This window comes from Pelobates fuscus, chromosome 6, assembly GCF_036172605.1.
Source record: "Pelobates fuscus isolate aPelFus1 chromosome 6, aPelFus1.pri, whole genome shotgun sequence".
Taxonomy (NCBI): Eukaryota; Metazoa; Chordata; class Amphibia; order Anura; family Pelobatidae; genus Pelobates; species Pelobates fuscus.
In genome coordinates this window covers 42,527,024-42,541,138 of record NC_086322.1, presented here as the reverse complement: position 1 = coordinate 42,541,138, position 14,115 = coordinate 42,527,024, and the positions used below count along the sequence as shown (strand labels likewise).

The 14,115-nt window shown below is 42.6% G+C and overlaps 2 protein-coding genes across 2 annotated transcripts in view; both read left to right on the top strand.

Moving 5' to 3' along the window:
* Window positions 1-14,115, top strand: part of LOC134614149 (indolethylamine N-methyltransferase-like) — a 194,730-nt gene that overhangs the window by 25,079 nt on the left and 155,536 nt on the right. The window lies entirely within an intron of this gene.
* The window catches only part of LOC134614147 (gastrula zinc finger protein XlCGF57.1-like), a 111,355-nt gene that overhangs the window by 94,081 nt on the left and 3,159 nt on the right, over window positions 1-14,115 (top strand). The gene's annotated exons all lie outside the window — the stretch shown is intronic.

Genomic DNA, 14,115 nt, shown 5'->3' with positions numbered 1-14,115 from the left:
GAGGTTTTGACCTTAGTGGCACATATGAAATATACAAAATGCCCAGCAAAAATGCAATCCGTATGTAAAAAAAAAAATGCCCCAAATTATTTTTTACCACATACTTTGGCATGTATTGGGGAAAAAATGGGGGCATGCTAAGGCACAATATGCACCTTATGATATACCCTGGAGTGTCTACTTTTACAAATGGTAGGCCTTTGTGGGGTGTTTTTGAACAGTCAAACTGTTATAATACCGCAAATGGAAGCATAGACTCATTAAATCTGTCTCTCAAAATTCTACTTTGAATACTGAAAAGGACAGGTCTCCTGTATGGCACTGTAGCTTCACGAAATAGTGCCATAGACATACAAGGGGGTGTCCTTTAACTCAGAAGACTTAGCTGAGCATAATTTGGGGGGTTTGAACTTAGTGGCACATATGAAATATACAAAATGCCCAGCAAAAATGCAATCCGTATGTAAAAAAAAAAATGCACAAAATTATTTTTTACCACATACTTTGGCATGTAATGGTAAAAAAATGGGGGCATGTTAAGACACAATATGCACCTTATGAGATACCCTGGAGTGTTTACTTTTACAAATGGTAGGCCTTTGTGGGGTTTTTTTGAACAGTCAAACTGTTATAATACCCCAAATGGAAGCATAGACCCATTAAATCCGTCTCTCAAAATTCTACTGTGAATACTGAAAAGGACAGGTCTCCTATATGGCACTGTAGCTTCACAAAATAGTGCCAAAGACATACAATGGGGGTACCGTTGTACTCAGCAGAAGTAACTGAACACATAATAAAACTTTGTACAGGAATAGCACACACCAACTTTACAAAATACACATGAGAATTTCTTTGTTATAAGTTTGTGTGCGAAAACCCCCCAAAACACAATTTTACTCCAATAGTTAGCAGAGGTTGGCGGTAAAATGGCTACGTAGAAAGTGTCAAAACAACCTTAGGTAAATAGCCTGTTGTGTCTACTTTATATAAATATATACTTTTGTGTGGCAATTTTGTTTTCTTTTATGGCTATTAAGCTTACAAGACAAACATACCAAATTCTAAAATCGCTCCACATTAAAAGTTTATTTTACTCCTTGTGCTTTGTGACCTGTAACTACCAAAAAAAAACTTAAAATCCCAGACACATTATATATTCTGTAAATCAGAACAAGTAAATGAATTTATTTTTAATTACTTTCCTTAACCTGCACTAATTGTGCACACATTATTATTGCAAAAACTGTAAAAAAAATCAAGATTTTTCATTTTTTTTTGCATTTTTCTGTATTTTTTTTAATAATAAATAAGCATTTATGTAAATATATTACATCAAATTAAAGCCCTTTCTGTCCTTTAAAAACGGTATATAATATGCGTCGGTGCAATAAATTAGTAAAATGCAAATTGCAGTTGAACGCAAACAGCAAAAAAGCTTGTGTCATTAAGTGAAAGACAAGCTTCTGAAGCTGTGTCCTTAAGGGGTTAAACTCGTGAAAAAAGATTGGAAAGGAGGAGACTATATAAAAAAAAATAGGAATGGAAGAAAGGGGTAAACGGTGACACTCACATGGCTCCAAACCGTTCTTTTCCGACTGCCGGTGCTTTATTCGTCTGACTCTGGCTCTGCAGGATGGTCTGGGGCTCCGTCCAGGCCACGTATGATGGCAGGTCCTACTGATAGGTGCCTGAGGTCTCTAACATGGTCCTACACCTCTTCCCAAGGTATGACTTGGTTGGGTTTAGGGTGATTCTGTGGTCTAGATTGCTGCCTGTTGGCCGGATGGTTGGCATGTCTCTGGTCTCGCAAGGAATGGGCTCCCGGGGATCTCTTCCCCATACTAGTGGCGTTTGGAGGTCCCAGTCTCGGGATAAATCGGTTGTTTTTTCACTGCGGCACTCTGGGTGGGTTCAAGCTGTCAAACGTCTGACGGCCTCCTCCCCTCCAGTAGGTGGCTTGCTGTGGCATTTTGGAGCTCCGATGTTTGTCTAAATGTGTCTTGTAGGTCAGAGCATATTCCTGGCATTCACGTTGTAGTAGCGGATACTCTCTCGTTCACAATGATTGGGATTTCCGTGCTGTTGACCTGTGGGCGGAGCTGGAAGGGACTCCATGCCCAGTGGAGATTTGGTCGCTTGGTCTGGCAGATTGAGGGATTTATCCGTGGGTCAGTCTCCCGGACCTCGTGGACCCGAAACTGTATTGTGTGGACAGGGTTTCTGTGGTGTAATGGTTGTCACTTACGCCTAACACGCGAACGTTCCCCAGTCTGGACCGAGCAGAAACATTTGCTTTTGGTCTGGTGGGAGCATACTCCAGGGGGTTTTGATGTCTCAACTGCCTGCCTCTCAGGACTTTAGCAGGGAGTATGCAGGTGGGCCCCCCTCCTCACGTTTTGCGGGTCTTGGCTTCCTGTTCAAGCTATGTGGGTGGGAAGATTCTGCCATGGCGTTTGTAGTGTGCCAGGCGCTATCAGGCTGGGGGGGGGGGGGGGCGGGTTGCTTCTGCAGATGCGGAAAGGTCAAGCTATGCTATGCTCCTGACAAGATTGGGTGGGGTGCCCCCTCTGGTCTGGTACTCTATTTTGAGGCCTGTCACTTTGCATTGGCCTATTCCTTGGCATTCTTTGGGGCCATGCGCGTTGGGGAGCTGGTGCTTCCTAGTAGGCCATGCTGTGGTGGGGTGTTGATTGCCGCTGTTCGGTGCCCTGCGGATCATATCGCTATATGAATTTGACACTCTAGGTCGGATGTCTTCCGGAAGAGTATGGGGGTTCAGCTATTTGCACTTTTTTCCTTTGCGGAGAACTGTGAGCTACGCCCAGTATTCATGGGTCTCTTATGGGTCATGCAGATGGGATCTTTCTTTCCCATTCCCAGTTCATTGGGTCTTTCGCTCGAGTCTGATGGTTGTGGGGATTCACAGCAAGGAATATTGTGGGCATTCCTTTCGGTTTGGCGCTGCCTTGGAGGCATTTAGGATGGGTATGCCAGCGCACACGGTGCAGAGAATCGGGAGGTAGTATGCTGAGATGGCTCAGTGAGCTAATGCTGTGTTAGAACAATTAGTTCAATCCTTAAAGGTTGCAGATTCAATTATCAGCAGCGGTGGCTCAACCCTTCATTCCTTTGAGGTAGAGAAAATTAGTACAAGTAATTTAGGTTAAAGTAACAATTCCCAGGATGCACTTGGAAAACAGAAAATATCTGAATGTCTCTGGTTATACTCCCAGGTGGCATGTGGCTGTCCGTCCAGGAGGTGAGCTATTGGGTTGTGCCTTCTGAAGCGAAGGTTAGTTGGTTTGGTGTCGGAGGTATGGAATGGGTTCGGCTCCTCCCGGAGCAGGTTCCGCTTTCCCACCTTTGGGGGGTCCCTAATGTTCGGGTTATCCACCTGGCTGGCAATTAGCTTTTGATGATATCAATGTGGTGTTTGGCGTCTTGGTGCGTATTTTAGTTGTTTCGTGATGTGTGGCTCAATTGGTCAGAGGTAATTTCCTGTATCTTTTGGCAGCGGGCCCATAATCAGTGCATGGTATGCTGCCGTATGTAGCTAAAATTGGAGGGTCTCTAGGTGTGTTTGAGTGTATGGGGGAGTGTATTTCGCCACAGGGTGTTTTTGCAAGGGTGGCAGCTGTGTTTCTGGGTAATGGAGTTCACCTCCTGAAAGTCGGGCTCGATCTTCTTTCATCTTGCCATGCAGGAAGTGGTGGAACAGGCCTTTGGTGGTTTGGGTGGGGCCCCATGCTGATTTTAGGGTTAAAACAGTGGGGTTGTGGCAGGGGGCGTGTCACAACCTCCCCTGCTTTGTAGGGTAAACTATTAAGTTACCGACTTGGATGTGCTCACCGAACTTAAAGCCGGATGGTGGTAAGCATTGAAAGGAAAAGGGAATTTTGGTTTGGACGAGGGGGGAGTCGAGAACCCTGTGAGCAAGTTTGTCTTTCATTGGCACGTGGTCTTTCATTGGCAAGGATGATTATGTAAGCGAAGCCTGTAGGGCACTAGGTTATAATAATATGTAAAGTTATGGATTATTTATGTATTTATTTCTGGTTATAATTGAATGATAAAGTTTAATAAATGTGGGATGAGTCCTACAGTCTTATGTTTAATAAATGCTGTGGCCTGTTCCATCCAAAATCTATTTTTTTTTTTTTTTGCAAGCGATTTATAATTTTCAAGTATTTATTTATGCTGGCAATGGTAGCAACCTGCAGGGTAATGTTTTAAAAAAGGAAAACTGTGCCTTTAAGAGTTAACTGTGTGGTGGCTTGCCAATGCTTGCTAGCCAGAAACTACATTTAATAGTTAAAAAACAAACAAAAAACAACCATAAAGTCTATGGGGGTCACTATCATAACATGTGTAAAACGTCGCTTATGTCCCCACCCCACCCATGCGATATGCAGGGGCTCATCTACTAAACTGCAAGCAATAGCTGGCTGTATTTATAAACTAGCGACTGAGGGGAGACCTAATCCCCTCATGCCCCAACCCATTGCTGAATAATGTTTATAATCGAATTCAAAATACATGTAGTCAAATTATTTATTTTTATTTTTTAGAATAGTGCTGACTATATATTTTGCCTAAAAAGAAGACCCTGAGAAGCAGCTTACATGCTCTATAAGGTAAGTTGAATACCTTTATTTCTATTTTGTTTTTGTCTATGTAATGTACTCAAGTGTGTGTGTGTGTGCATATATATGTATTTATTTTTGTCATAGATGACAAAAGGCCAAAGGTATTCAATGTGATTTGAGCTATACCAGTAATAACATGTTGCTTGTGGTGTGTTGAAACCAATCAACAGGTAGGTCTGAAAAAGAGGGCAAAACATATGAATACCACCTTATCTCAGAACAATAATAATTACTTAAGTTTCTCCCCTATTATTACTCCTGACTTGTACCTTGGCTGATTTAGCAACTGTTATATAGAGTAGAAGTCTTCCCCGTCTGTCAGTGCGTTAGTGTTTTTCTGTCTGTTAGTGTGTGTCTCACTCAGTGAGTGTGTGTGTGTGTGTGTCAGTTAATGTGTATGTTTAGGTCACCAGCCCCCCCTTAGATTGCATGGTTGATTGCATAGGAATACTCTCCTTTTTTCCCAACACTATGACGGTCTCAGCGTGGCTGTCCTGTCTTCATAGCTGAGATTATCAGTCTTGATGAGCTCAGCCAATCCAATGTTTTCCTATAGGAAAGCATTGGGAGCTATTTAGCATGTGTGGCAAAATGCTGCACCAATCGGCATCTCCTCGTAGAGATGCATTAAATCAATGCATTTCTATGGGGAATGTTCAGCGCCTCCATGCAGATAGGAGACACTTTAGTGGCTGTTTGAGCGACTGCCACTAGAGATGTTACTAGGCAGCAATGTAAACACTGCCTTTTTTAAGTATGGACAGGCTATAGACACCGGAGATGCTACATTAACCCCTTAGTGACAGGCCGTTTTTAAATTTTCTTTCCGTTGGGACCACGGCTCTTTTTACATTTCTGTGGTGTTTGTGTTTAGCTGTAATTTTCCTCTTACTCATTTACTGTACCCACACATTATATACTGCTTTTCTCGCCATTAAATGTTTTTTCTAAAGATACCATTTATTTTAATCATATCCTCTAATTTACTATAAAAAATTATAAAATATGATGAAAAAAACATACTTTTTCGAACTTTGACCCCCAAAACCTGAGTTTAGAAATGCCCAATGTTAGCATGTTCTTAGCTTTTTTTGGATAGTTATAGGGCAGTGATGGCGAACCTATGGCACGCGTGCCACAGGTGGCACGCCGGGCCCTTTCTGTTGGCACGCGGCCATAGGTCCGCCATTAATGCAGAGTTGGCACCTGCCTGCCCGAAACGGCAGGCGCCTACTCTGCTTCCGGGTCGGGAGGCAGGGGAAGGGATCTGTGATGCAGCTTCCCTGTCCTCCCGCGCGATGCTGTGTGGAGCGTTGCCGAGCGTTACCATGGCAACGCTCAACACAGCATCGTGCGGGACGACAGGGGAGCTGATTCACAGATCCCTCCCCCTGCAATGCTTACCACCACCGGACCACCAGGGATGGCTGTGCCGCCCCCCCTCCCCCCCCTACTTCATTAAAGGTAAGAAGGAGGGAGGGAGGGGGGGATACTGACACACAGCACCCCTACCGCCCCAGCAGTACCCCTCCCCCCACAGCAGTACCCCTCGCTCCCACAGCAGTACCCCTCCCCCCACAGCAGTACCCCTCCCCCCCACAGCAGTACCCCTACCGCCACAGCAGTACCCCTACCGCCACAGCAGTACCCCTACCGCCACAGCAATACCCCTACCCCACAGCAGTACCCCTACCCCCCAGCAGTATCCCTACCACGCCCAGCAGTACCCCTACCACGCCCAGCAGTACCCCTTCCCCCAGCACTACTCTTTCCCCCCCAGCACTACCCCTCCCCCCCCAGGACTACCCCTTCCCCCCCAGCACTACCCTTTCCCCCCCAGCACTACCCCTCCCCCCCCCAGCACTACCCCTTCCCCCCCAGCACTACCCCTTCCCCCCAGCACTACCCCTTCCCCCCCAGCGGTAGCCCTATCCCCCCCAGCAGTAGCCTTATCCCCCCCAGCAGTAGCCTTATCCCCCCCAGCAGTAGCCCTATCCCCCCAGCAGTAGCCCTATCCCCCCAGCAGTAGCCCTATCCCCCCAGCAGTAGCCCTATCCCCCCAGCAGTAGCCCTATCCCCCAGCAGTACCCCCACACACAGCACCCCTCCTACTCACACACACATTACCCCTCACACGCACCCTCCCACACACACACACAGCACCCTCCCACACACACACACACAGCACCCTCCCCCCCACACACACACACACACAGCACCCCCCCCACACACACAGCACCCCCCCACACACACCCAGCACCCCCCCACACACACACAGCACCCCCCCACACACACAGCACCCCCCCCACACACACACACACAGCACCCCTCATACATACATACACACACACACACACACACACAGCACCCCTCATACATACACACACAGAGCACCCCTCATACACACACACACACAGCACCCCTCATACACACACACACACACACACAGCACCCCTCATACACACACACACCACACACACACAGCACCCCTTTAAGGAAAAAAAAGTTGGCATGTATTGTGGTTTGGGCACTCGGGCTCAAAAAGGTTCGGCATCACTGATATAGGGCTATAAGCACAAGTAGCACTTTGCTATTTCCAAACCAATTTTTTTCAAAATTAACGCAAGTTACATTGTAACACTGATATCTGTCAGGAATCCCCAAATAACCCTTCACATGTATATATTTTTTAAAAGAAGACAACCTAAGGTATTAAACCTGGGGTATTTTGAATCTTTTTTCATGCAGCCATTTTACCACCAATCTAAGCCAAATAATAAAATAATAATAATTGGTGATTTCTTTGAGACACATAGCAATTTAAGAATATTAAGGGTTACTGCCAAAAACACCCCATTATGTGTTCAGCATCATCTCCTGAGGACATCAGGGGAGATGTGATACAGCTGATATGGTGAGTGTTTATTGGTATAGATGCCCTATATATGTTATATGCCTTTTGTGTCCTGATGAAAGCTCTGATTGGGAGCTGAAACATTAACCTAGCTTGAATTGACCAACAATAAATTGGATGAACTAAACCCAAGAGTGCCCATGTATAGGTGTGTCGGGTTCTCTGGGGGCTAACAGACCTTATTTGGAGGGTGCGCATTCCAGTTTTCCAACTTGGAATTTTCACAGTCATCATGCACCCATGTGCCATTTGGGACATTTTTGAAGCCGGACAATATAATTTACCCCCATCAAACCATATATTTATGAAATGTAGACACCCTAGGGTATTTCAAATGGTGGTATTTTAACACTTTCCATGCACTAATTCTATCACCAGTCTCTGTCAAACGTTTGGGTAGTTGTATTTTTTTTTTGTTTTTTTTTTTCTCTCACATTGTACTGTAGGCATTGATTTTTAGTTCAGTTTATGTGTTACTGACACAGAAACCCCTAATATGTGTTAAGCAACATCAGTACAACAGTGCCTCCAATGTACAGGTTTTATGGGATTTTGCAAACTTACAGGGGTCAAATGTAGTGCTTTCCCCTTTTCCATGTTTGCACATTGAAATTTGCCAGATTGGTTTGCTGGGCCTATGTTGCCTTTGAGACCGTATGGTAGTCCAGGAATGAGAATTACCCCCATTATGGCATACCATTTGTAAAAGTAGACAACCCAGGGTATTCAAAATGGGTTATGTCCAGTCTTTTGTAGTAGCCATTTTTCTTTGTTTTTGTTTTGTTTATACACAAAAACTGCACTTTTACTGGTGATTTAATCGTCTGAATATGTTTTTTTACTGATTTAGAACACTCATATTTGTGTTCAACAAAGTCTCCTGAGTATAACAACCCCCCCCCCCCCCCCCCCATGTACAGGTTTTATGGTGTTTTTTTTTAAGTTACAGGGTCAATATAGTGCTTGCCCGATCTAGTTTTCCAGATTGGTTTGCTGGACCTTTGTTGCCTTTTGAGACCATATGGTAGCCCAGGAATGTGAAATAACTCCATCATGGCATACCAGGGTATTCCAAATTGGGTATTTCCAGTCTTTTGTTGTAGCCACTTAGTCACAAACGCTGCCCAAAGTTAGCTTTTTTTTTTGTTTTTGTTTTTGTATAAATGTATGTATATATGTGTGTGTGTATGTGTATGTATATGTGTATATATCTATATCTAGATCTATATCTATCGAAAAATTACCAGCACTCTTGGGTTTAGGTCATCCAATTTATTGTTAGTCAATTCAAGCTAGGTCAAAGTTTTAGCTCCCGATCGGAGCTTTCATCAGGACACAAAAGGCAAGTAACAAACATATATAGGACATCTCTACCAATAAACACTCACCATATCAGCTGTATCACGTCTCCCCTGATGTCTGGCGTGATACATTCAGCTTTTGTAGCTACTGTGTAACCTGCTACCATTGGGAGAACAATTTGATTTAGGTATCTTTTTAATTTTATATTTATTTTTTGATTGGATTTATATCATATTCATTTATAATATGTTCACAAATATGACAGTCATTTTATACCCTGTAGATGAAAGTGGCATTTGGTTTTAGTTGTAACCACTTGCTAATACATTTGTATCTGTTGGTTTTCACGTATACGCGTATGCACGGCCGGAACTCGTTGCCATAGCATCCGAACCCTATGCCGCGGAGTGGGTGGCCTTTTCTTTGAAAGGAGATGTTCTCCCAATGGTAGCAGGTTACACAGTAGCAACCAAAGCTGAATGTATCAGCGGTTGCTAAGATACCGTGACGCTTCCTGATTTTAGACTCTGCCCCTCCTGTCACGTGACGTGAGTGTTCAGATTGGCGGCACACATGCGTAAATGCGCCGAATCCACGCCGGACATCAGGGGAGACGTGATAAAGCTGATCTGGTGAGTGTTTATTGGTAGAGATGCCCTATATATGTTTGTTACTTGCAATGTTATGCCTTTTGTGTCCTGATGAAAGCTCTGATCGGGAGTTGAAACGTTGACCTAGCTTGAATTGACCAACAATAAATTGGATGAACTAAACCCAAGAAGTCCGGTAATTTTTTGATATTTTTTATACTATTGGGACTTGGCACCTGGTATTATTTATTTTAGTAGGAGTGCAAGAGGTTCTAATTTGTCTTTATATGCGTGTATGTGTGTATATATATATATATATATATATATATATATATATATATATGTGTGTGTGTGTGTGTATGTATATATATATATAAATATATATATATATATATATACATACACACACACATTTATTTCGTATATATGTATAATATATTATAATTAAATCATTTTATAATATATTATACATATAATGCATCTATGATTTCATCCTAAGTCTACTTTGAGATACATATCAAAGTAGACTTATGATGAAATCATATAGATATATTAGAAAATGATTATATTATTTTATAATATAGGGATCGACCGATATTGATTTTTTTATTTTTTAGAGCAGATACCGATAATCTGTGAACTTTCAGGCCGATGGCCGATAGCCGATAACTTGCCGATATTCTGTACATTTACAATTTAAAAAAAATAAACTCTTTTTCTAAAGGTATGAAATAAAGAAAAAACATTGACCCAGGAGCGATAAGTTTGACCCATGGGTCAGTGTTTAAGCGAAAAATCCCCAATAACTCTTCCCATCGGGGAATAACCCACAAAATCAATAAAAGAGAAGTATGGAACCAAAGGTCCCTAGTGGAAGAGTTATTCAGAAGGAATCCCTACCTTTAATAATCCTAAGGGTATAGACAGGAAAAGTAGACAGGAAAAAGTAGAGGAGCCAGGGTAGAGAGGGTGAGTATGACTAAATACACACAGACCCTAATAATTCTTTAACAGAGAAATTTGCTAAAGCCTAATAATTAAGCCTAGATCAAATAACATACAAAACTGTAAGGAAATTAGACTAGGTAGAGGAAAAGTTGGGTAGGTAGGGGAGAAGGGGGAAACCCTCCTAAACAGAGGAATGAAAGACTCCCACAAGAACCTTATCCCATAAGGGTCCACTCACTAGGAGAGGATCCTATAACTAAGTACCTCGGCACTGTGATGAATCACAAGTGCCTACCTATTACCCTGCTCCCTTCCTGACTAAGTAGCAAAAAAACGAATTAAATTAAGTAATCCATAACGTGCTACCTAAATGTGCAAATTAAAGAAAATAAATAAATAGAACGCCGAAACGCGCGTCGAGTTTTATTTATTTATTTTCTTTAATTTGCACATTTAGGCAAAACAGTAGCTCAGCGCTAATTAACAGACAATATGTTATAAGGCAGCAACCCTAATGAAGGGTACCCCTCAAACCCTTCAACAAAAAAGGAGATGAATACACAAAGAATGGGGTAGACCTGCACCAATAAAAGTTAAATAGTCCCAAGTATAAAGTCTCACTGAAGCAGCAGTAGACGATCAGGGATACTTGGTAAAATGTAGATACATGAACTCTTCAGTAGAAATAGGTGCTTCTGAGTATCTCAGGATGTTCGCATATAGTTCGTATAACTATATATACACATATACACAACAATAGTCACAGGCAACCAATAGTGCAATAAGTCTAAATCCATAATAAAATATGGTAGGAAGAGGTAGAGAACTCATATATAAAAGAACTACGGCCACCTATGGTGTGAAGGGCATACAGCTGTAATATCCCCGCTTATGGGGTATGTAGAAAGAGTGCATTTGTCCACACTGTCCGGTTTTCCAAAGCTCCAAAAGGGAATAAAAAAGCAACAATAGTGCTCTCAATTGTGACAAAATTGAATAAAAGTAGATCAAATTATACTCACAAGTATAGAGCAGAAATACTGCTCTATCGGTGAAGTGTTGGTGGTATAATCTCCACATGGGATTTTCTTTGAGTATAGGAACAATAAAATGCCAGGAAAGATAAAAAATAAAGTGTGTATATAAAATACAATAGAAAGAGGATTGGCACAGCAAAGTAACCAAAAAAAGTCTCTCTCTCTTTGCCACAAGCTCCTGGAGGAGCCTGCTTGCCAGCCTCCTGCCCACAGACTATGGGCCCTGCAGGGAAACCTGTTAAAGACTACCAAACCTGACCGACTGTAACAGAATGGGTTGTAGTTCAGTACCCCTTTTTGGTACTAGAGGCTGTCCATAGCGCTGTGTGTGTATTTTGTTCTTTTTTTATTGTATCCCTCCATTGCAACACTGTTTCTGTGATAGTTCGTTTAGTTGTTCGGTACTAATAAGTTATATTGGAATACACTTTATGGTTCGACAAACGAACAAAGTACCGAACAACCCGGCCACCCAGGAGGGGAGTGTGGCACCAATTGACTCTCTATTAAACTTCTGCATATCTGGTTAACCGCAAATGCCCGAACCCCTGTGTGATCTTCAGGGTGGCCTTCGTTCGTATAGACGAACACGTGGCGGCGGCCATCTTGTCATACGAATGACACCAGCGTGGGTTTGGTTGTCGAGCGTCTGGAACCCAAATCGGACACTCGACGGCACGAATACCGCTAAAACCTCCAACATCCTGGAAGTTTGTGAAAACCCACCCGAACAGAACGGTATCCGCTGAGAATAAGTACACGAACGAAGGGATTATGCCGAACTAAGTCACAAACACCCTAGCCCTGGGATTTCATATGTTTTGGCTACTCGAGCAAAGTCGACCACACAGCCCTTTCGTGTTTCTATTTTGGGCATACACCTCGTGTGCGGTCGGTAAAACTAAGACCTCCAGGAAATTGGCAAACCGATCTGGGTGGTTTTTCAGTATGTTGTTCACCCAGAGTGGGGCTATCAGGGGATATGTTATGGGTTTATGTTATTGTTTTGGGGTCCATTCAAGAATTGGGTTGTTTTACTACTTACAGGTAATTAAGTTCTCTCCTGATGAGGGGAGGGAATATGTGTACTGTATCCATCTATTGATTGGCTGATTCCTAATTCTCTGTGGGTGTCTCCCTTGCATGGGAGAATTATATAAAAACTAGACAATATATTACACCAAAGTAAACAATTCTTAAGCAGTCAGATACAGATAGTATATAATAATACTTAAGGGAACACTATAGTCTCCTAAATCACTTTAGGTAAATAAAGCAGTTTTAGTGTATAGATCATTCCCCTGCAATTTCACTGCTCAATTCCCTGTCATTTAGGAGATAAATCACATTGTTTCTGTTTATGCAGCCCTAGTCACACCTCTCCTGGCTATGATTGACAGAGCCTGCATGAAGAAAAAAAACTGGTTTCACTTTCAAACAGATGTAATTTACCTTAAATAATTGTATCTCAATCTCTAAATTGAACTGTAATCACATACAGGAGGCTCTTGCAGGGTCTAGCAAGCTATTAACATAGCAGGGGATAATAAAATCTTAATTAAACAGAACTTGCAATAAAGAGAGCCTAAATAGGGCTCTCTTTACAGGAAGTGTTTATGGAAGGCTGTGCAAGTCACATGCAGGGAGGTTTGACTAGAGTTCATAAACAAAGGGATTTAACTTCTAAATGGCAGAGGATTGAGCAGTGAGGCTGCCGGGGCATATTCTATACACCAAAACTGCTTAATTAAGCTAAAGTTCAGGTGACTATAGTGTCCCTTTAACTTTGAGGTAATAAACGCCTCCCAAGGTCATTACTCAAAAGCGACCTGTATCAACAGAGATATTCCAGAGCAAAACAATACGGGATATGGCTGCATGAATCTACAAAGGGATATAAAACACAATATAGTGTAATACAGTTATAACACAAAATTGTGCGCAACAATGTGTCCACTTACTAGATGTATAAAAGCTGAGTGTGTGGATTAAAAATGAGTTTTGCTCCTAATACGGAGTGTCGTCCAGTTATTGGGAAGGGTGATGTGAGATTTGTGGATTTGCTTGCTGTTTATGCTGTTCTTCTTGTGATATCCTGCTTGTTCCTAAGTAGCTGTTGGAGTATCAGCAGAGGAGAGTGCATGCTGAACTAGCGCTCTGCTACAGGCTGTTAGCACTGATTGCCCTGGAACTGTTTTGGGCATAGGACCATGTGCACTGTCGGTCAAAACTATGACTTCCAGGAAATTCCTGATCCCCTGAATCGATCTGGGTGATTTTTGGTTGTTGTTCACCCAGATATGGGCTATCAGGGGATGTAACTTTTATGGGGTTTTATGTGTTTTTAAGGTACTTTTTGGGGTTTCATAAAATGGTATGTTTTTCTGTGCTTGGAGATAATTGGGTTAGATCAGTACAGTTCCTGATTCAATTATCTCCCAAGCACAGAGGAGGGATTCTATGGTTTGTGTATGGGAGTGTCTCACTGAATGACTCTGTTTCTATTTTTTTTTTCACTTTGTGTCCCTGTGCCCAACAAGGTCCACCTGGGTGTCACCCTTGTTGTGAAACTTGCATAAAAGGCCAGCTGTGGCTTCACCCTCAATCTAGAGTCTTGTCTCTTATTGGGGGAAAATGCTATATCACTACAAGGGCTTGCTATAATCCCTGTACTT